Source organism: Agelaius phoeniceus, chromosome 3 (genome assembly GCF_051311805.1).
Source record: "Agelaius phoeniceus isolate bAgePho1 chromosome 3, bAgePho1.hap1, whole genome shotgun sequence".
Classification (NCBI taxonomy): domain Eukaryota; kingdom Metazoa; phylum Chordata; class Aves; order Passeriformes; family Icteridae; genus Agelaius; species Agelaius phoeniceus.
Window position 1 is genome coordinate 19,367,259 of NC_135267.1, and position 23,229 is coordinate 19,390,487.

General features: G+C 42.9%; 1 long non-coding RNA gene across 2 annotated transcripts in view; it reads left to right on the top strand.

Moving 5' to 3' along the window:
- The window catches only part of LOC143693512 (uncharacterized), a 173,212-nt gene that overhangs the window by 2,346 nt on the left and 147,637 nt on the right, over window positions 1-23,229 (top strand). For both annotated transcript variants that reach the window (XR_013181252.1, XR_013181253.1), the window contains exons 2-3: window positions 5,257-5,474; window positions 6,064-6,240. This is a non-coding gene — a long non-coding RNA (uncharacterized LOC143693512). The remainder of the gene's footprint in view (window positions 1-5,256; window positions 5,475-6,063; window positions 6,241-23,229) is intronic.

Below are 23,229 nucleotides of genomic sequence, written 5' to 3' on the forward strand. Positions count from 1 at the left end.
CCTTACGGCTTGAATTATGCTTTTAAAACTTCATGCTGCATAAGAACACAGAAGCACAGCAGTAGAGTTTGCAAATTACTGAGTTCTCCACGATTCTCTGATTAAAACGTAGAGACCGATTGATGTTCTCCCTGGCTTCTGAGCTATTTGAGATAAGAAATAGAATGATTCGTCACTGATACTTTGATTTTTGGTAGGCATAGCATGGCTTGCAGAAATGGGGGATGCCTGCGCACCAGCCCCCTGGGCTTACACCACTGCTTTCTTTCCTGTTTTGTATTCAGCCTTCACATGTGCATGTGTGTAACAAATGTAGATAACGTGGACACTCTATCTATCATTCATATCTATCCCCAATCGATTTGTTATTCAAAAGGACACACACAGAGAGGACATCGATCTGATGTAATGTAAGCTGAAATTCATGAGAAAGTGAGGGCGACACCTGGCCTGGCACTGAACATCTGAACGAAGAAACATCTGTGTAGCAAAGAGATAATTAGAGTTAGCATGTTTGGTGGAGGAGTGGAAGGGTTATTATGTGATTAATGAAATAATATGGAGGAATGGAGCAAGCATAAATAGTTCAATATATTCAGATCAAGAACATCTCAGACACAAAATTACAGTTGCCTGGTTTATGCTGGTGATGTTTATCCATAGGATGATCACCTAAACTGTGTCTTTCCAGTGACTGAGCACACCATTGTTTTCTCATTTCCAGTACAATTCTATTTACAGAGATAATTTGTTCAAATAATGCAAACATGTGTATCAAAGCAGCATACCAAGAGGATATTGCTTGGTATCATTTGCAAGTCAGCAATCACTTGGAGAAGTTAATTCTAAGCTTGCCCTTCTAGATGCTCTATGATACTATGTCAGGATTCTCAAAAACTTATTGGGACAGAACCTAGAAACTAAGGGTTACAAATGAATGTATTTAACTGGCATTCTTTATATCCAAGCATATTAAAATATTTTTTAAGTACTGTTTTTCCCTTTATATTACCTTTCATCCAAAAATACTATCTTTAGTTAACTTGTGTGTAGTATTCAGAGCCTATAGAGCATACTTAATAGTTTATGGCTGCAAGACCTTAGGAAAAGCAGCAATAAGAATAGCTGAACGTAATTGCTGCAGTTTGGGAAGGAGCACAAACAGTGAGCACCAGGGAGGTATCCCGATGAACTGTGATCTTCCATCTCTTTAATTGTATTCCTCAAAGCTGGCAACTCTGTTTCTCTGTGCTTGCTAACAAATGCTGCCTTTACTCCTACCACGGCTGCTGTAACAGCAATATGAGACACGTGGTTATTTGATAACAAATCACAACGATTTCATTTTCCCCTCAGAACCACTGTAACACTTTCAGGTGCCACAGAACAGGCTCGGAGGTCATGAGCCAGATGCATCGGGTGTGATACCAAATAATGCAGCAGCCTTTTCCCGTTAGCTTCACGTGCAGATTATTTCAGATGGAATGGTAAAAGATAACAAAGGCACTACATACAAGCCAACTGCTACTTATTAAATTGCTGTTTCTTGATAAGCAAGGCTGAATGTTCTTCCTCTAGAAACTGGAAGACCCCAATCAAATTACCACTCCATTTGTGGGGGCAAACTGCCTACAGAGATACTTTTTTCAGCTGAACACCTTAGTACTGGTTATTATAAAAATTGTCACATTTGATTTGAGGCCTCAGGTGCAACTCTGAAACAAAGGACGAGTTTCTAACTTGTGATGGATGGTACCAATCACTGTGTGACTCAGGCTGTTCCTATGGTTTCACACATAGCATGCAGCACAGTGCATATTCTGGATACTATCAGAGTGTGTGGGCAGGCATTTCTCTTTAGGATCTGGTCCAGAATTGTTTGTTTGCAGTAGTTTATGGTTTGGGTCATCTATTATGGTGTTGTGATTGCTGCCTCCATTCTCCAAAGATTTTTTTCAGAGATGTGTCAGGACTTGGCATCCAATTTTTCATTTGTTTTCAAAAAAATCTACTTCAGTTTCTTGTGCTTCTTACCAGCAGAGGATGTGTGACTCTGGCAGGAGAATGCTTAACACAGTCCTAGAGAGCAGCCTGTGTGTGCAAGTGTGCATATGCACACCCATACTAAAGAAATCCCATCCCTAGGAACGCTCTCCACAGGCCCACGGAGGCTTCCTGTTCCAAACAGGAGCACACAGCAGCTGCTGGCTGGATGCAGTCACAGGGGTTGTGTAATGCTAGCCAGCAATGTTGTGCCCTGGCTCCTTCCTTCTTCATTGCTTTCAGTCTTTCCAATGTCTGTAGAAAAGAACAGGTGTGGCAGGAGAGTTGCCTTAGCTGTGCAATAGAGGTACTGTTCCATCATTCTTTAAACAATTCAGATTTTTTTGCCTTTCTCCCCCTCCTGAGTCAGGGTCACCCACCCACCGGGCAGCTCTGGGTAGGGACTTCTGCTGCACCCCCATGCAGCCTCTCATCTGGGCATGCCTGGCAAGGGACAAGCTGGCCAAGCCTATTGCTTGCTCCATTTGAATTTCCCCAGTTTCTGAACATCAGGATTTGCTAAAGCTAGGTACATTTAAACTGTGTTGTTTGGTTTCCCCCCCCCCCCCCCCCAGTTATTGGAAAGTTGGTCTGAGTTATACGATAGCATTTGAAATAAAGTTATTAAAATTTATTGTTTCATAGATTCTGCAGCTGATAGAACCATTGCAGTCCCGTGGGAAGCAGAAGCAAAATCAGTTGGATAAACATATAAAAATGTGCAATTATTTTTAACTAGTGGATGAAACACCAGAGAGAAGTAGTTTCTATTTCACGTGGCTGTAATTGAATAGATTAAACCCAAGAATGGTTCATTTCTTTGGGCTGTTTGATATTTTCCTTTCAAAACCAGTGACTGGTGGTGACTGGAGGTGGGTAATTAGTTCTGGCATGCAAAGGGGGCTCATCGACCTGGCTCCTGTGATGGGTAAATCCAGATGCCAGGTGACTCAAATCACAGCAGGCAAAAGAGTAGCCTGCCTGTCTGAATGAAATATGGGCAGTGTAGTTTCTAATGTTTGCAGTTACACCTTTTGGCATTGCTCAGTCAATCAAAATGTGTAATTAGCCAAAAAAAAGGGCATTGAGGCTGCATCCCACAGGAGTGTCAGAAAACATCCACTGTGCACTACACACTGAAGTGCACAAGCCTGATCTCAGTGGAGTCACAGTGTATCCAGGGATTCAAATGAGAACAGATTTATTACACTTTAGTGAGGGCCCAAAAGACCAGTGTGTAAGCCAGGCATCCTACTGAGAAGGTGATGTTCTGCCATCTGACAGGCACAGACAACCACTCCAAGTCTCTGCACAGAGGCATCTTGGCATCAGCAAGGGGCAAAAAAGGTACAAGAAAATGAAGCTGCAGCACAGAATACAGCAAAAGCACAATCTCTTCTGTCCTCTTCTGCTCCTTTACTCTTATTTCAGCCTCATTAGATCACCTAACAGTTTTTCTAAGAAAGCACATTTTCCTATACTATCCAGCTATGGGAGCCCCTGAGAAGTTTAATCATCCAGCTCAGCAGAGAAAGCCCCACACCCTCACACAGGACACTGTGTGTCAGAAAACACAGGCTGTTTTCTGTGGAGACTGGGCTGGACTTGCTAAAATAATGTATGAGGGGTCTGTGCTGCTCCAGAGGCAGGAAACCAGCTGCCCAAGCTGACAGTGAGAAGGGAGATTGCATGTTTATCTATGCACGTAGGCCATTTTGAAATAATTTTCTCTAGTTCTTTGTTCCTTTTCCTAATAAGCCAACTTGTTTATCACTATAGCAACCAGTGACAGATTCCTGGAAAGAAGAGCTGCAAATGCCCATTTGGACCTCTGTGGTCCCAGGTGGTTGGTAGGAGCAAGGTGTCACACCTGCCCCCCAGAGCTCTGAAATGCAGGGAAAGAGCAGGGTGAGGCAGGTGTGACAGGGTGTGACACAGTGGGAGGAGGATGTGCACAGTGAACAGGGCTAAGCACAGCTTAATGGAAGCCATCACAAGCCTAAAGATTTTTGTTTCAAATGAAAATAAACCTGTTATACACAAGGCAAAGTTTGAAGTGCAGAACCAAATCCTGAACTGGAAAGATTCAATTATTTCAATTATCCTTCTGTGCCATGGGCTCTGGTGATGAGGACTGGAAGAGGTGGGGAATGCATGTACAAACAACCTGCTCAGAGGAGGTCGTGCAGGATGGGTATGGATGGAAATCAACACTCTCACCAAACATCTGCTGGCAGCAAACACATCTGAAACCTGCACCAGTGACCTTCTTGCTGGCACTGAGCCACATTCCAGGTGACATCTCACAACTACAGCATTTGTTCAAGGGGCAAAGGTTTGTGGGGCTGAGAAAAATGTGGTGTGCAGAGACAACCCTCAGGGGCAACACAGTTGCACAAAAATGAAAGTGTTTCTTTGCTTATCTACCTAGAAAAATTCATGCACAACCCATTCCACCAAATTTCCCTCCCTCTCCGCACCCCCCCTGCCCCATTTACAGAAATGTTGGCAGAAATGCAAACTCTTCATCTTCTTTTAAATCTGCCTTTTTGGATTATATTGAAGAGGACCATTCTTATGCTGTTTGCCTGCCCCTCCCCTGTGTTCACTTAACTCATATCAGAAGCCTCTGAGCTCTCCTTATGTTCTGGTACCTACTCAGTTTGCTTATATTTTGAGTAGGCCCTGAGTATGAAGAGATGAACATTAAAAGCTGTATGTTTGAAAAAGGCTACTTGACCCTTGGTCTTCATATGGAGAGGGTTGATTTTTTTATTCAATTTTTTTTTTTTTTTTGCAATATAATGTTGTATTAATGAGGTAATGTTGTTGTAGCACCAGTGTCCTACTGAATGCCAAGGGAGCTTTTAAGGAGACATATCTTCTAGTAGACCACATGATACAGTAAAAAAGAACCCAAGCAGATGAGTGTTCAGGCATACAAATTTTTCTTTGGGTCTCAAAGAGCCCTCAAAAAAAAAAAAAAGCCCTCAAAAGACAAACAGTTTCAAGATACTTTATGGAATTACTTCTCATGAAGAAAATGTTTTCTTTGACAGTGTTGGGATTTTTTTCTAAGGACCTCAAGCTGATGATTTGTGTTTTGGCTTGGTTTGGCTTGGTTTAGTTTGTTTTTTGTCCTTGAGAAGTCAAAGATTCTGTTCCAGTTTCTCTTGAAATCATAAAGGAACCTCCCACCTCTTTATGTTTCAGATCTGCTTGAGGCTTTATTGACAGAATGAATAGTTTTGGCATAACCAGGCACGGGCTTAAACCAGCACTGCCAGATGCAATCAAACTTCTCAGCAAGCATGATTCTCCCTACCTGAAGACTAAATCAATGCTGTGTGAATCTGTTATCTTCCATCTCACTGCTCAAAACCGGATCTGGGCTGACAGCAGGAACACTGAGACAGCTTGCAATCACCATGGTAAGTGGGTATTATATGACAAGGCTTGCAAACTCTCTTGCAAGTCAGCTGGATGACACCTCATATTGTGAACCTGCAGATAGGAAAGTTTCCTGTCTTGGTTAGATTTCATAACATAATATTTAATTCTGGGTTGGCCCTTACTATACAAAAATGACTGGCTGACACTGCTCTGATTTTACATTAAGATGTATTTTGAAAATGGTGCTGAAGATGTATCTCTGAGGTGATAAGTGGTTTATGGCATCTCTGAGTGATTTATGGCACTGTAGTGTTTGAGCAGTTGGACACTGTCACATCATTTCAAAGACCTAGGGCATACACCTGCCTCCCCAAATCTGAAGTTTGGGGAGCTAGTTGGCAAGACTGGAGATATCTCTTTATCTTATATTTTTATGTGTGTTGTATAAGTAATTGTATCAGATCCTGGTAGACATTAGGCAGGCAATGTGAAAAGGCACATACGAAGTTGTGATCTCTGTCCAATAACCCTGTAAGTCCCAAAACAACCAAGGATTTATTATGGCTAGGGAAGAGCAGGCACCTTTTCAAATCATCTCCTCCCTAAGCTCACATTTTTCTCCTCTAGACAGGTTTGCCTGTGCAGATCCAATACAAAAAAGAGAGAGGAGTTTGCTGCCTCCTGGTGCAGACTGTGAAGGGTGGTGCTGCTAAGGCAGTGAAGATGGCATTCTTGTCTGGGGCAAGACCGGCCATGAAAAAAGGGTCACACTGTATCAACACCAAGCAGAAACTCATGGGCGGGGTGAGTTCCTTGAAACTCTGCTGCTATTTTCCTCTAAAATACTCTAGATGAAAAGAAGGGACAGCTGGCCTTGGTCAGCACCCAGTTGGCCTGCCTGCCTTGTCAATGTCTGTGGATCACTGCTGCCTTTCCATCTGTTCATGGCATCTTCTCCCACGCCGAAATTCTCATTGAACCCGAGCAGTGGCCATGCTACAGTAAATATAAAAGTTACACAGAACCCTTGCACTGAGCTGGCACACTCAGCTGAGATTAGCTGGGCTCAAGCAGCCCTGAGGAACAGGCTCTGTGTTGGTGGCATTTGCAGCACTGCCACTGAGCTGCAGAGATAATATATTGCTCCTTCCCCCTTCACTCACCTCCCCAGTATTTCTTCTGTGTCCCAGCAGGATGTCTCTGGAGCCTTCCAGCTTGTCAAGCTCAGCACACTGCTCTGTGCTTGAAAGCATATGGCCAACAAAACAAAGAGCTTGCAGCTGGAATTTGAATGTGGCACAAACTGAACTGCTTTAAAAAATCAAGGTATGTTGCTAGGAAGAAACAAATTGTAAAGGTGCCAGACACAAAGGGAAATGTAGACCAACCACTGGTCTCAAGTCAGAAGCAATTGCCTAAACTTCCCATGATGACAATCCAGCCATCTCCTGATGCACTACCTAGCTGTGCTGATGGTAGCAAAGTTCTCCTGATATTTTACACGAGCCTTATGTTCATAGGTTACTGTCTCCTTGCAAATTGAAAATAGCTGGCCACTTTCCCATTTTTAGCAACATTTAGACAACCAGCACCAATACCTCCCCTTCATATCTGCTTTTCTATAAAAACCATGTTTTTCATAGAAATGATTTTTTAAATTATTAATAAATAATGATCTTTTCACTACATCTGTATGTTTCTTAAAATGTGGACTTCAAGACAAGAAATATTATTCTGATCAAGATCATATCATGCCATGTCAAGGACAATATTTATCAAACATGTCAAGGACAATATTTAGCATACATGCCTTTCATATGATAATTGGAAGAGTTAGATTCTTTTTGTTATCTGTTATGAGTCCATTTCTATGATAGTCTTCCATAGTCAGGTGTTCTGTACATAATCCTACTCTCTCCTTTTCAAAGTGATCATATGGCTGTGTTTCTCAGGATAGTTCTCGTTCATGTCCTTTTTCCTTATACTTTTCCCCTTTCCTCAAAAACTCACAAAATGTTCAGTGATTTCTGTGATTTTTTCCACATGAAAAGCAATTTAAGTAATTTCAGCTCATCCAAGTATTCCATAAAATATTTTTTTCCTATTCCCAGACTGTTCTCTTGTTATTAATTTTAAAGATTGTTAGCCAATAGATCACAGTTAATGTCTTTAGGAAAGATTAATTCAGTCCTATTTAGGCTATAATATTTGAAAATATATCTTTAATATTTGTGTTAATTTAATGGAATTTTAAAAGTTTTCTAAATTACCCTTTCCAGTACCTGCAAATTGTGGAAAACAAATCATGACCTTTCTCTTCCTCAAAACCTTCTGATTTTGAAAACTTGTAAGCCAACTGTCACTCTGAAATGTGATCAACAAATTCCCCACAGGATCATCACAGAAGGTGTGATGGAAAGCTGGGGTAAAATACAGCAGCAGAGACTTTTTCTGTAGGTTGCTGATAGGCTCATACACTCACTCCCTGGTGATTTGCCTTTGTGCTTGCAGTTGATGCATGAGTGCAGGAAAAGTGAGAGTCATACTTTAGTCAGGATGCAGGATGAAAGAGCAGACTGGGGATGGGAGAGCTCTCACAACTTCCCAAACCTGCGGTACCTGGGGTGTAATGTAGGAGAAAAATCCTGCACAGATTCCCCCAAAAGAGCTGCTGAAGGCCTGTGACAGATTAGTGATGCAGATTCTGGCTTTCCAAGGGTGAGAGGATGTCTCGGAAGCTGTGGGCAAACATGGATCAGGTAGGTTTAAAAAGGCTCAGGACAGCTTCAGGGGGTGGGGAATGGGAGGAAAAGGCTCTTCTTCATCACTAGGCAAAGGATGAGGACATGCTGTTATTCCCAGGAGTTATTTTTCCAAGGACAATTTGCCCTCGGGAACTTTTGTTTTGTTAATAAGGATGTGGCCAAGCTAAGCAATTTTCTCTAAGTCATTGTGTGCATTTCTTTCTCAAACCATGTCCATGGCAAATTATGTATAATTGGTCTGTAAGGCTCTCTGTGTCCTGCCTAATCTGCTGTTTACTGATATGGTCTTTATCAACACTGACAGCTCTTTTGGTGATGATTTTGTCACCTCTAACAGAATGTAAACAGTGATTATGTAAACAGCTTACACTCCTATTCACCATGTTGGAGCACTTTGATTTCTTATCTCTTTAAGGGTGAGGGCTGTATACAGAGATGTGGTAGCACTCACTGCAATTCTTTGGGGCTGGATGAAAGCACAGCCCTGCCTTAGGGATGGGCCACCCCTGCTGTGCTCTGCAGGGCTGCACGTAGGGCTGCGACTGTAGGTGGCACTTGGGGCATATTGTCACACAGATCAGTCCCTCCTTCAGAGCACAGGTCTGTGCCAGATGTTGCATGCTAGGGACCTTCTCTGATAGGACAAGAAGCAGGTCCCAAATAAAAATATACCCTCATCCAACCCCATGTGCCAGTGTAATGATACCAAAGCTTTCAGAGATGTGCATTACCAAAATTAGGTATTTCCAAATAGATTTCTTGCCCTGCAACTTGCAGTTCAGTACATATCACTGAGATACTATATGCAGAAATTTTGGGGGTTTTCTTTCCTGGCAGGTGGAAATTTATGTTTTAAGGAATATTATTCTTTCAGAAATCCTTAACCAGTTTTGGCATTTGAGAAGAAAAAAGCATTTCATCCTTTTTGTGAAAACAAGGCAAAGTTGTATCTGTCACAACCTTCCTCTCAAATTATTTTTTGTAATTCTCAAGTAATCCAGCTTAACATAGTTCAGCTATTTGCCTGAATTTTTCATTAAAGATGAGACACAGTATAATTCTCAAATAGCACAGTTTAACACACCAGCTCTTCCAAAACTGCATGTATCTGTTATGTATAGTATAAAAATAAAAGTCTCATGAACTTGCTCTCTCAATACTGGATACTGGAACTACACCATTTTTAATGTGTTTTTTGTTCTTCCATATTTAGTCCTGCTCCTATTCCAAAGAGGAGTGTAATTATTCCACTACTTCATAGAAACCTCTGCAGTGTAAGGTTGCAAATGACCTCAAGAAATCATTTCATCTAGTGATTCCTACATGTTCTTGCTAGTAGGGGATAACTTAATTCTATAGCTGATTATGGGCAACTGAACTCCAGGCTCATGGGCCAGCAGGTATCCTAAGATCTTCATATGGGTATCTTGAGACCAGGAACAACTGCTTTTCACCTCCTCTTGCAGATTTGGGTGTATCCTACTGCCACCTTTGTAATTCATACAACTTGTTCTTGGCTCCTTCATTTTCAAGGTGATCCTTGAGGAGAGAATGAGCTCTGAGCAGACAAACAGCACGGGCCACAGCCTGCTCCCAACCATCCTCCTCCTTAGATAGCTCTGGTCCTTCCTTGGCCAGGGAAGATGACAATGACATTCACCCACCATAGCAGAGATCTTTCTGTGCAACTGTGAGCTGTCAGAGGCTGCCACGTCCAAAGGTCCAGCCAGGTCTCGCTGGCTTCTGGCTGGCAACACACTGGGCAAACTATCCAGGCAATCTATGGATGATCATCAGGACAAGCATCCCTGATTTAGTCTATGCCCATCCTTGAGGCAAAATTGAACAGATTCACACCATCCTCATCTGCTCTTAAAATCATTCAGTGTAGAGGATGCTGGCTGCCTCTGCAGTAAGCAATGCTCAACTGGCCTTTCAATTAAAAGGACAATGTCTAATCTACATTATCTTCCCTCAGCAAATGAGATTACTTGTTTATCTGATGATTTTGGAGAAAGAGCACATATCTCATGCATGTGAAGGTTCACATCATCCTTGACTTTCTAGACAATACATTCAATTCTTTCAGCCATTCCCAAGAAGTCACATGCCTTAGGATAGGTGTTGCTCCCCTCTGAGCTCTGTGATTCATGGAGCTACATTCTTCTAAAAATACCTAGCCCAAAAATGGACACAGATTTCCAGCTGAGGTCACTAGTGCCAAGCTGAGTAGAAGGACAAGTTCCTATATTTTATACCTGTTAATGCATCCCAGAAGGGTATTTGAATGTCTTGCAGCAGCACTATATTTAGCACCAATTGCAATCTATTGTCATCTTCTGAATCCTTTTCTGCAGCAGAAAAGAAAAAACACATCAGGACAACTTCTACAGGGCCCTAACTCTTGACTCATCACATTTAAAGACACACTGAATGACAAACCCAGGCAGTAATTTGCAATCAGTTGTACATACACCTCATAATTTTATCTGAATCATTTTTCTTCAGCTTGCTTTTGAAAACATTGTGTGGGATTATCAAAAGCTGTGGTACAGTCAATATAAATTCTGTCTGTGGTTCCTCAAGGTTTTGCTAGGTTTCTATTCATGTTTTAGATTTTTTTTGGATGGGATCATGAGATTTGCTCTTTAAAAACTTGTATATTTTCTGTTTTGTTAGTCATTAAGTGACTGCTCAGTGAGAGCATTTCCAGGTACTGAAGTTAAACTCATCCATCACTGTATGTCCCGTAGATTTCTTTCTAGCCTTGCCCTAAACATAGGGGGTTTTTCACTTTTCACAGTAAAAACCTCCCTGTCCACCTGAAATTTTCATAAATGATCATTAACAGTTGAGAGGTTGCTCAGGATAAATCCTGAACACTCTTGGAGAAATTTCCTCAGAACAAGCTCATGTGAATAGAACTAGCCTGTGCTAATCTATCCTGTCCTCTTGTTGAAATTAATTTAATGGATGCACCTGGTCAAAATTAACTTTATTTTGGGATTGATAAAGGAAAAAAAACAACTCTACTGAGTGTCCATCAATCATATTGCTTTTAAAATAGCATGCATTCTTAAATAGACTTTTCAGAAAATCTCATCTATGATGTAGATCCTCATGAACAAACACAATTCATTGATTTCAAATTCCACCCTGAGCTCTGTCTGATAAATATGTTAATTTCACTATTGTAACTAGATTGCAATGTAGAGATGGAGTCACAGTCACCAGATTCATTCCATGAGACTAGTCCTTTTTAGATCACTATTTAAAGTTTGAATTATTTCTCTTTCTCAGAATCCTTTAAAGGATTAAGTATTAAATTATATATATTATTTTAAGAGCTGGATTTGCTAGTCCTTTCTCTCCTCATAATTCATTGCCTTCACTTCTACCTGTATTTATAGTGTGCATGAATTACTTTGCTCAGGCAGAAAGCAAGATTAAAATACTTTTGAAAATCAGTTAATATCTCTGCTTGGATGCATCACATAGCAATGATCATCCCTATTTTTTCAGCTTCCTCATGTTCTTGAGAGGCTTTTTCTGACTGATATAAATTTTACTCTTCTACATTTTTATGCAGTTTTTTTTTGGTTTTTTTTTTTTTTTTTATGTTTAAACAAAGCTTCTCCTTCTTATGCCAGAGGTTTTTTTCTCTGATAGATGCAAAACACCACCTGGGTGTGCTCCTTTTGCTCACACACAGGCTCTCCATACAGGTGTGTATTCACAATGTCAGGTCAGATGCCAAGAGTAACTTTAATTTCTAAATGAAATTTTTGCCATTTGGTAGCTCGGTGCCGGCACTGCCACTGACTTTAAGAGTGTCATCAGCCACTGTTTGTGCAAAGCCTTCCCTGAAACATTCCTGTTGTGTCATTCTTATGACTACAGGGTAAATGCAGGCATTTGCCCTCACTTGCTCACCTTTTCGTTTCAAGGAACAGAAGTCTCAGAGTGCACCAGGATGAAGGTCTCACAGCACTGGTTGCACATAAAGAAGCTCCAGTCACAGCATAATCTAACTTCAGAGACAATAAGTGACTTTAGCGCAGAGGTAGAAAACTAAAGGAAGCTTGAGAAGTTTTAAGCTCTGACAGAAAAGTAAGATACTTCCCTGTGGGATCTCAGCACATCGTTCCCGATGTCCAGAGATGCCAGGAGAACCCTTGGGGGTCTCGAAAATCCTGGAATGTTGCCAAGAGTGTTTGGTGGCTTGATTTTGATCCATCCACAGAAGTAACAAGAGTCTGAGGACAAGAGAATCACTTTAGAGTAAAAGGTGTAAAAGAGACACATTTAGAGGGTGAGATATAGACTTTAAGGTTTTTGGTACAGGGGGGTTATGGAGACAAGATGGAGGGATCAGGGCGTGTCTTGTCCTTCTTCTTTCTTCTTCTTGTCCTCCATCTCCTGTGATGATGTTGGCACTTAGAGATTGGTTTATGGTGAAGATGCACTTGCTAACATGGGTGAAAAGCATTGGGAAATAAAGGTAAATATTGTGTACGTAGCTTTTAGTATAAAAAGACATGACCGCCCCGTGGGTGGTCAGAGAGTGCCTGTGACTGCCTGCAGATCAGACCTCTGTTGGGCAGACAGAAAAATTTTGTAGATAAGAAATAATAAACAACCTGAAGACCGAAAGCTGAAGAGTCCAGGCTCATCCTTTGCATCGCGTGCCACCCAAGAACCACTCTACCCGTGTCGGGGCAGAGACAGACAGCCGGACCCGACACTTCCCTCAATGCTAAATAGGCTTTTTTTGTGTGTGTTTAACAGACCTTTTCTCCTCAAAAAGTAGCTATGTGCTTTTATACCTTCTAGGAACTGCTGCTCTAGACAGAAATGCAATAAACCAGGCATTTTCATTATGAAAACCTTTTCTTCAGCTGCTTATAGCTTTCTGGAAATAAAACTTGTGTGATTTCTTACCATCACAATTAAGAGAAAACAAAGAAAAAAGAAGCAGACACTAAAGTGACATGAGGAACATGTGAAATATTTAAGAAGCAGAAAAAGGACCCCAGAAATAAAGGTTGTCCAGTCTCTCAGATTTAAAAACATAAAGATAAAGTAAAGTAAGTTTAGGGAAAGTGATATCACTTTTCTGACAAGAGTCTTCTTTGCAGAAAATTGCATGAAGTTAAATTACCTACCTGGTACCCCTTGAAAAAATTAAACAGCACTGGCTCAGAGTACAGCCCAGAAACCCAGGAGACCAAATTACTTCATCTGCCTTCCCTTGATGAGCAACTCTTCCCCAGTCACAGAAAAAAAGAAATATTCAAAGACAGCCCCCAAAACTTTTCAGGGCTTTGCCAGCTTCTTGCCTCTCTCCTCCTTCAGTGAGCCCTGGTCCAGGGGCTGTTCCTCACCCAGGGCTGCAGTGCTGATCCCAGCTGTGCTGCCCTTTGCTTTGTCACTGCCGGTGACCCAAGAGCGATACCTGAGTGCAGAGCAGAGCACAGAACACAGCCCTGCCTAAAGGACACCTTCACAAGGAGAAGCTTCATCCTTTGCAATTCCCTATTCTTGTTTTCCTGAGGTCTCATTATCAAACCTTCCCAAAACAGAGTTGTGTTCAGTGCTCATTTAGTGCAGAGCATGAAAGGCTGGCAAAGAGCTCCCTCCTCTGTAGGTACTTCTGTCCCCTGCAGCTCCTCAGAGCTCTGCTCTTTCCTCCAGCAGCTGAGGACTCTTCCAGGTAACTGAGAGGCTCCCTGTATGAACTTGCAGAGGGTTTGACCTTACATGGACTCCTTAGTCCATAAATGCAGACAGACTTTTACACCTGCACAAGGTTCATGGCAAGGCTGGGGCCAAAATAATTCACACTGTGAAATATGTGTGTGCCACAGTCAGGCTCAGTTACTCATCCCAGCCTCACACCAGAAAAAGGTCTAGGGGTGAAACCAGGAGGAAGAAAATCAAATTAAACATCCAGAATAATACAATTTTCTTACATTGTTTTCTCCATGTCTCTGTCTTCCCCAAGCCACTTTTGTCAAATGCCCTATCTGATTGGTGCAGGATTGTTAGGCATGAGCATGGTCTGAAAAACAAATGTCACCCCCTGGAGAATTTTGCTGAGAATAATAGATCTGTGTGAAGGTCTAAATCAATAGAAGTCTTTCTGAATGCATTTCTAGGAAACCTAGAAATATCACCAGTGACTTTGACTAAAATACAAGGTGCTATTGTTTGGAAAGCAATTTATAGTTAAGTAATTTAAATTTCATAGCAAAGAAGGCCATATAGTGAGAACTTCACCCACTGCAGGAGGGGGAAGATGGAGATGTTCAGGGACTGCAAATACCAGCACAATTTAGGTTTGACAGAGTTTTTTGGAGCTTTGTTTGTTTGTTTGTTTTGGGTTTTTTTGTTTGTTTGTTTTTTTAAGAATGATTTCTGGATCCTATTTCAATCCCAATACCCTTTTCTGTCACCCTTGAATTTCAGCTTTTGCATATTTTTTCTCCCTAAGGTTTATTTTCCATCAGAGGATTACTTTACCTCTACTAAAAGCTTCTTTTAGGTTATCAGAGTAGGTGTTTAAGGTCTGCATTCTGTCACTTCTTATTTACATGTTTTTAAGTGTTTCTCCTAAAGCTTAAGCTTAACTGAAGGAGAAATAAATGTAGAGGCTATGCTACCATACAGTCAATTGAAATGCACACCAGGGATTCTTCCCCTTTTCCCACTATTAGGATTAGCATTTATGAAAGGTCTGATTCTCCTAACCTCAGTTTTGTTATCCAGTGCCACCCACAAACCTTTTTTTTTGAGCTTCAGCACCATCTTGTTGACACCTAAAGTGGGGATGCATCCCCATGTGCCAGTTCCAGGATTCAATGAACCAGTTTTACTCTTGCATCTCTTTGACTGAGTAGCTCAGCAACTACCTTCAGTCCAAATCCAGCTGAGATGCCTCAAGCCTACCTTTTTCCCCTTCCAGAAGCACATCCTCCCCATGAGGATATGTGCTAGTCATGCCAGGAATGAAGGGAGGAAAGAAATTGTCATTTCTATAGAAAATTGTGATTTCTATAGAAATTGTGATTTCTATAGACTGACTGAAGTGATGCCAGCAGGTGGATGGCAGTGAGGGCAGGAATCACAGGGCCAGAGAGGGAGGAGAAAGGGATTTCATACCACTTGGTGCTCCCACCTGATATGATGGGAAGTGTTGTTCAGAGCTCTCCCATGCTGTGGAGCTGCTGACCCCGAATTTCTCTCTTTCTAAAACTGAGGTTTCACTGATCACCAGGGTATTAAATAAAATATGGAGTCTGCTTTCTTCAGCCATTTCAGTTCTTTCCCTTAGTTTATGAAAGAGTATTTCTAGTGTTTCTCTTGGGAGACAGACTACATAGTGTGTTTAAAAGGAGGCATCATTCCCTTGCACCCTGTGCCTTCACATCCCTGCCCATTCCTCTGTGACCTGCCTTTCAAGGGGTCAGGCTGGCCAGGAGCACAGCAGAGGAGGAGGGGGACCACAGCACTGGCTGCAGGGACCACTGCTGGTACCAGGATCCCCGTGGTCAACAGAACTTGATGGCATCCATGTACTCTGTGGGGGGGCTCAGTTAGGTCAGCCCTGCAGCAAAGCCCTATGATGAGCTGAAGGCTAAAGGCTGGCTTTACCCCCATGCTGCTATGAGCTGTGTGTTGATGACTTTTAAGTGTTAATTACACTTCCTTTTGTCCAGGTTTGATTGATACAAACTCATTTGGTTGATACAAACTCATTTGCTTCCAGGGATCTCTTACTGGGGGCCATCACAGCCTTGAAAACCTTAGAAAGAAATTCAAAGTGTGAAAACCCATTGCAGCAGCAGAGAAAATAATTTGCAGGAAAACAGAGAGCACCAGCAATAAAGGCAGGCAGGGGGAAGGGATGCAGCTCTCCAAGGCTCCCCCAGGGCACAGTGAGCTAAAATCAAAAGAGAAAACAGCATGCAAGACCAAATCCTGCCAGTGGCAAGTCCAACAAACAGCTGGAGCAAAAGGCAGCTCTTGGAAACAAAGCTGCCACTTACCCTCACCCTTCCTGTATAAGTATCCCCCACATGAAAAACAAGATACTATGAAACATTAGACAGTTCTGCTCTCATGAATTTCTCCCTCACTCCTCTCTTGGGTCTGACTGTATTTTTAACCTTTGGCAGCCTCCTCACCACCCCTGCTGTGCAGGGGCTGGGACACCAGTGGGGTGTGCAAGTCCATGCTCCCTCAGCAGCCTGGACAGGAATGGAGGTGGAAGCAGTGGGGAAGTCACAGCTCCAGCTGGCTTTCCACATCCTTATAGTCAGATTCTGTCTTCAGGAAAGGAAAGGCAACTGGAGAGAGAGTATTACATATGTGGTGCTCATAAAATAGTTTGGGTTGGAAGTGATCTTCAAGGATCCAACTGTCCTGCTATGAAAAGGGACACCTTCCACCAGAGTGCATTGCTCAAAGCCCCTGCAGCCTGGAGTTGAAAAATTCCAATGATGAAACATCCTTGTACTTAGTCTTGTTGAACCTCATGAGGTTTGCATGGGCCACTTCTCAAGCCTGTCAAGGTCCCTGTGGGTGCCATAGCTTCCCTGCAGTGAGTCAGCTGCACCACTCAACATGGCATCATCTTCAATGTGCTGAGGGAGCATTCAACCCCACTGTCCATGTGTTAAGTTACCCATTTTCTTATTGAATGCAGTGCTCCATTCACATATGTAAGTAATCTTTATATATATATATCTATATATCTATATTTATATAAATGAGACTCCTCTTCAAAGTGTTGTGCTGGTTTTGGCTGGGGTAGAGTTCATTTCCTTTACAGTAGCCAGGATTGAGGCCGTGTTTTGGATTTGTGCTGGAAACAGAGCTGATTACACAGGGATGTTTTCATTATTGCCAAGAAGTGCTTGCACAGTGTTAAGGCCTTTTCTGACCCTACCCCACCACTAATGAGGCTGGGGCTGCACAAAGAGTTAGAAGGGACATGGCCAGGACAGGTGACCCCAACTACCAAAGGAATATTCCATACCCAACACATGATGTCATGCTATATATAAAGGAGTAGGTAAAGCAGTGGAAAGAAAAAGGCAAGGGAGACTTTTAGAGGAATATCTTCCCAAGTCACTGTTACATGTGATGGAGCCTTGATTTCCTGAGGATGTCTGAACACCTGCCTGCCCATGGGAAGTGGTGGATGAATTCCTGCTTTTGCTTTTTCCTTTACCTGTTGAACTGTCTTTATCTCAACCTGTGAGTTTTCTCATTTTTACTCTTCCAATTGTTTCCCCATCCCACTGAGGTGAGGGGGCAAGCAGCTGTGTGGAACTTAGTTGGTGGCTGGGCTTAAGCCACAACATTTCTTTTTGGTGCCCAACATGGGGCTCAAAGTGCCCAGGATAATGGCAGATTTGATTAGAATGCACTGATTTAATTTGTAGCTGTTCTTGCTGTTTAGCTATTAATGGGCAGGCTTCTGTGCCTGCCATGAGGCTCGCCTGCCTGCCCGTGTATCAGAGCGAGTGCTCGTTAGTGGCTGCTTTCTGCTTTCGCTGCTTGCTGTGCTGCTGTGCTGCTTATCATCTTACTCTGCTGTGCTTGGGAACATTGAGATAACAGCCTGGGCTGCCTGATGGCCAGGACATTGCTGCTGTTTCTGTGTTGCCGTACTGGACAGGCTGGAATTCTGGTGATAGCTTAAGACACTCTGACCACTGTGGGTGAATGTGGGTGCAGGACACCTGAAATATCTGTGCTGCAGTAGTTGTACCTCTGAAGGGATGTGGCCTAAGGATGAGGCCACACCAGAGAAGGTACCCCTTGGAGTGTCACTGGCTGTGACCAGGGAGGTCATGTTGAACACCTCAAAGCATGTGGCCATGGATAAGTCCATGACAGTATTCACCATCTGAGAGTACAGAATGGCACAGCACATAAACATGGAGGCAGTAGTTTTCTACATCTAGAAAGTGCACAGAATGTGAGAATCTCCTACTGAAGGCAGATGCACTTTTAACCGTGTTGAAGAAGGTTTTGGCAGGGCTATGAAGATCATTGGGAACGGTGCACTCAGCCCCAACTCTGTATTTTTAAGCCTCCCTGTGTGCTTAACATTTGGGTTTAAAGCAATTTGTAGATGACTTGTCACTTGGCACTGTAGCTATATTGTTTTAAACATTATTGTAACGGTAAAAGATGAAAAAAAAAAAGTGAAATTTTACACTGGTATCCTTACCTTGGGAATTTGTAGTTGGAGAATTACAGCTAAGGATTACAAGCTCCCAATATGAATGCATATTTGAGTGTGTGCTTATAATATATACCCACAGAGGAATACATGGAAACAACATCTATTTTGGCAACCCTTGCACTTTTCAAATTAGATGCAGAAGAGTTATTCTAATTATTTAAAGGTCTCTGAGCCTCAGCAAATTGTATTGACAGAGCTTTCGCTTTCAATAAAAAACAGACCTGAAATGCTTTTGCAAATGTGTTGCTTTCATCAAAATTTTTATTTCACTGTTATTGACTTTTATATTGGCCAAAAGCTGTGCAGGCAGCCACATTTATGCACATCCCCATCCCTAGTCCCCTTCTTGCCCACCACAAGGTTCCTGATTTCTCCCATCTATTAACACCCCCAACTCCTGACAAAAGGTGATCCAGCTGCACAAGGAGCCAAGTGCATTGGGTCAGCTTCTATATAAAGGCAGAGGCACGGAAAATAAACTGAAGGAGACAATTTCGGAGTGCAAAGCAGGAAACTGGGACAGGCAATATGAAGAGAGCTGAGTACTGGTGAAGCAGGAATCAGATGAGCCAGGATGATTGAAGCAGAGAGGAGCAAAGATTTTGCTACAGATTGTCCTGTCATGAAATTGAAATACAGGGCTTTAAATTGCAAGGTAGGTGAGGCAGAATGAGATAAAAGGAAGGCAAGGGAGTAGTAGGGAGCAATAAGCTTTGCTTTGATGCACATGCACTGTAAGTGCACAAACCAATTAATGAAAATATTGTATTAGCATCTGCAGCAGGATTATCCTTTCTTTAAATCTGTGTAGAGCTCTCCTGGACATGTCTTCCTCTTACCAGTTCGGTGTTGCTCATGCCCATCCAAATTTTCCATTAAGAGGAGTGGTACTGCTCTGGTTTTAATGAGTTTCCAAATAAAGAGATGATGACTGGCAGTGTAATTTCCCTTCTACACTTTGTGCTTTCATGACGGGAGCTTATTATTAACCTTACTACTACATTTTCTGTTATTTTACTCTGGTGGTTTAATTGTATTTCCACCTCAGTCATGTGAATTCATTTTCTAATAGTCTCCTTTCCCAGACTGCTTTCATGTAAGCAGCAGGGTTTTTCAGTTAAGTACTCTGTGATCGTTTTTGTATGCATTTCTTTCGGTTTAATCTTTCTCTTTTTTCCTCTCTGTCTGTGTATTAGTCATCCTTAATGGGGTACAGCACCTTGTGCTCTCTGACATGGAAAACAGGGACAGTGTAAGCAAACATCAAGGACAAAGCATAAAAATAACATAGGCAGTCTCCGTAAAAGGGGAATTAATGACTCAGGCAAATGGATGCCACATGTTAGTAATTTTAAGGAAAGAAAGCATGAGCCATGCTTAGAAATGCAGATGTATTTATCGCCTTTCAGCCCCCCTATTTAGCTGTTACTAATGGTGTATTGAAAGGGAACAAAAGAAATTTCTGAATGCAGAAGCAAGGATGTCTTAGCAGGTGGTCTGGGGTAATGGAAATTTAGGGCACAAGCAGCAGATCTGATTCTTATTTTATTAATGCTGACATAAATCAGGCATGTGTATCCACTGAAGGAATGAAAGAAGTTCTGCCAAGGTAGGGTTGGAGAGAAGTCACTCAGGTCTCCCATATCCAATCTAACACAGAGCAGCAGCCTCCTCAGGAACTGCACCTTTGCTCTCACTAAATAAGACAAGATGGAAATAAGTCTTTGTATTTCACCATAAAATACTAGGAGGTGTGCACAGACAGCTCTTGGTATGTGAGTGCCAGTCTAATAATGCAAAGGAGCAAAAGTGCAGTAACCCTAGAGGTACGGTCAGTGGTTTGGTATTCAGTCAATAAAAATAATTGAGAGTCAACTCTTATTTACAGTCTGGCCCCTTTCCAACACCAACATTTTAGGGGAGCTGTACATTGGATCTAAATGAAAAGTAATTTGCCAGAGTTAGTTAGAGGTCTCCAATGTGAGCAGGAATCAGGACCTTTGATTTTACATCACGGAGCATGTTTCCATTTGGCATGTTACACGCTAACGCTGTTTGCAAGAAGTGAGGGCAATCATTTTCATTTGCTGAAAAATTGGAAGCAGTGCAGAAGGCCTCATGAAGCTGACACAAGGCTCGAAGGGATTGCCCCGTAGCACAGGAAAAGCCTTCCTGCTGATGGGGTTATGAGAGAGATCCAGAGCTGCCTTATAAACACCTCCATGAGAAGAAAAATCCGGGTGCTAAAGAGCTCGTTGAACTCCTGGGCAAAGGTATTATAGGAACTACAGGCAGGTGGATAAAATGTAACAAAATCAAATGGAAAATGAAGCGTGTCTGAAAGTGTAAAGCTGAATAAGCTCGTGTTGATGTGGGTTGAGATGTCGGTTGTGAACTCTCGATTTCTGGTTATTCATGCTGGATACCTTGCAAGAAAACACACTTAAGCAAGAGACATACTTGGAGTTCAGAAGAGGAAACCCTCAGCAAACTACAGGGCTCATATTAAATAAATATTTGCTTAGGTGGTCTAACAGCCTTGACTTTAATCCGTGTGGGCCATTTGCTCTGGCTGTCCATCACAGCCGGATGCCCTCGTGCTCAGACGGGGAGTGGTGGTGAGTGCATCCCCAGCTCCCGTGTGCCTCATCATGGGCAGGCTCTTCCTAAAGCGGGGCTGAAGAAATCCCGCCACTGAGCTTTGCAAAGAGGGGCTGATGAAATCCTGACACAGAGCTTTGCAAAGAGGGGCTGATGAAATCCTGCCACAGAGCTTTGCAAAGCAGAGCTCCATAGGCTCACCTGCCCCATGAGCTCCTCAGCCTTTGAACACAGGAACCCCACAGAGCCGCAGGACACCGGAGCCCTTGGCCAGCATCCTTGCCAGGCCCTGGGTGCTGCTGTGCCCAAACAGAAGCACCAGCCCCCACTTTTCAGACAGTGCATGGAGCGCCAGAGCCCACATGGCCTGACCTGAGGCCTTCAGCACTATATGCCACACCATCCTCTTCCCTTCACCACCTCCCCGGGAAGACTGACCGGGACATGTCCTGCAGCTTCCCGGAGTTACTGACAGTCCCTTCCTCACGCCTACAGCGAGAAGAAACAGATGGGAACATAAATAAAACGGTTCAAAATAAAACCCTGTCCGCAAGCGCACCGTGGAGGGGCTCCGCGGCGGAGCGGCCGGGCCGGGCCGAGCCGGGCCGGGTCTGTCAGGACCGGGGTCCCTCAGGCCCGGGCCGGGGCGAGGCGCAAAGGGCGGGCGGCAGCGCCACCTGGCGGCCATGGCGGGGCCGGCGGGGCGGGGGAGCTGAGCGGGTCCTGCAATTCCTGCAATTCCTGCAGTTCCCGCAATTCCTGCAGTTCCCGCAATTCCTGCAGTTCCTGCAATGCCTGCAACTCCTGCAGTTCCTGCACTCCTGGAAACCTGCTGCGGGAATGGAATTGTGAGGTGAGGAGAGATAAGGAAGGAAGGAAGGAAGGAAGGAAGGAAGGAAGGAAGGAAGGAAGGAAGGAAGGAAGGAAGGAAGGAAGGAAGGAAGGAAGGAAGGAAGGAAGGAAGGAAGGAAGGAAGGAAGGAAGGAAGGAAGGAAGGAAGGAAGGAAGGAATTTTTGGTCCTGTCACATTAAGGGTGGAGCTGCAGCCATGCATGACCTGTGCTGCCTGCTACAGTGGAGCCAATGCTATGTTTTGATCAGTGGAAAAATCAGTTATTAATCAGCAAAGAGCTATTGATTTTCCAACTGCTGTTTCCATAGAATAGGAAGTCAGCCGTTGCACTGGCGATCACTGGACTGTGAAGTGCCACCAGGAGCACCTCTGGCCAATGGAGCAAGTCGATCCATGTTGGGAGCTCCGGGGTGTTCTGGGGTCACCGCTCAAATAGAGCAGCTCCCAATTGGCAGGAGACATGGAAGTACATTTCATGTTTGTAGCTAACAAATTAGGGAAAATTCACTGTTGAACTGGGAAGCAGAATGGAAGATGGGGCATACTCTTCAACTCCATGTAAAACCGTATGTTTGGTGGATGTTGGTAGTTTTCCAGTCAATTCATAGTGGCCCTGAGAAATGCATCATTTTCCTCTGATAGAATTCAGTTAGCAAAACAAGCTTCTCTCTCTCTTTTTTTTTAATATATTTTTTAATCCAGTAGAAATATTCATAAGGTGTTCAATGAGATAGAGTGTTCTGATTGTTTTTCTTCTCTGTATAGATAATTGTGATGGTTCACTCAGGCAAACATGTGCTGATCTGAACCATACAGATTTGCCTATTTATTTTAGTTAGGTCTGTAATGGAGATTTTTATCACCAGCTGCTGGGATTTGGGATTCTTTTTATGAAACCTGACCAGAAACACAACATTCTGAGACCTGAAATTCTTCTTTTGTAGTCTTTTTCCTAACTTCCCTGAGTAATATACTCAAGAACATCATTGAAATACGTCCACAATGCAGAGCTTACACTGACATTTATCTAGGAGAGTGTCAGCATCAGCATAGTGCTGCACAATAGAAACAGGGCAGTGTTCTTTCATACTTTTTGGTATGAAAATTATAATTTCATGATCTAGAAGATGTTCTGCTTTGGATCAGAGTTTTAGCTGTCCAGCAGCCAGCTGAGATTGAGGGCTGGCTCACATCTATTTTAGGTACCTTTACAATATGCACACAGCCCCTGTTACTCTGCATTTCTCTGCGCTTCTCCAACAGATCAAATTGTGGTTGTTTCTTCAGTCATGGTCCAGCAACACAATGACAGTAGC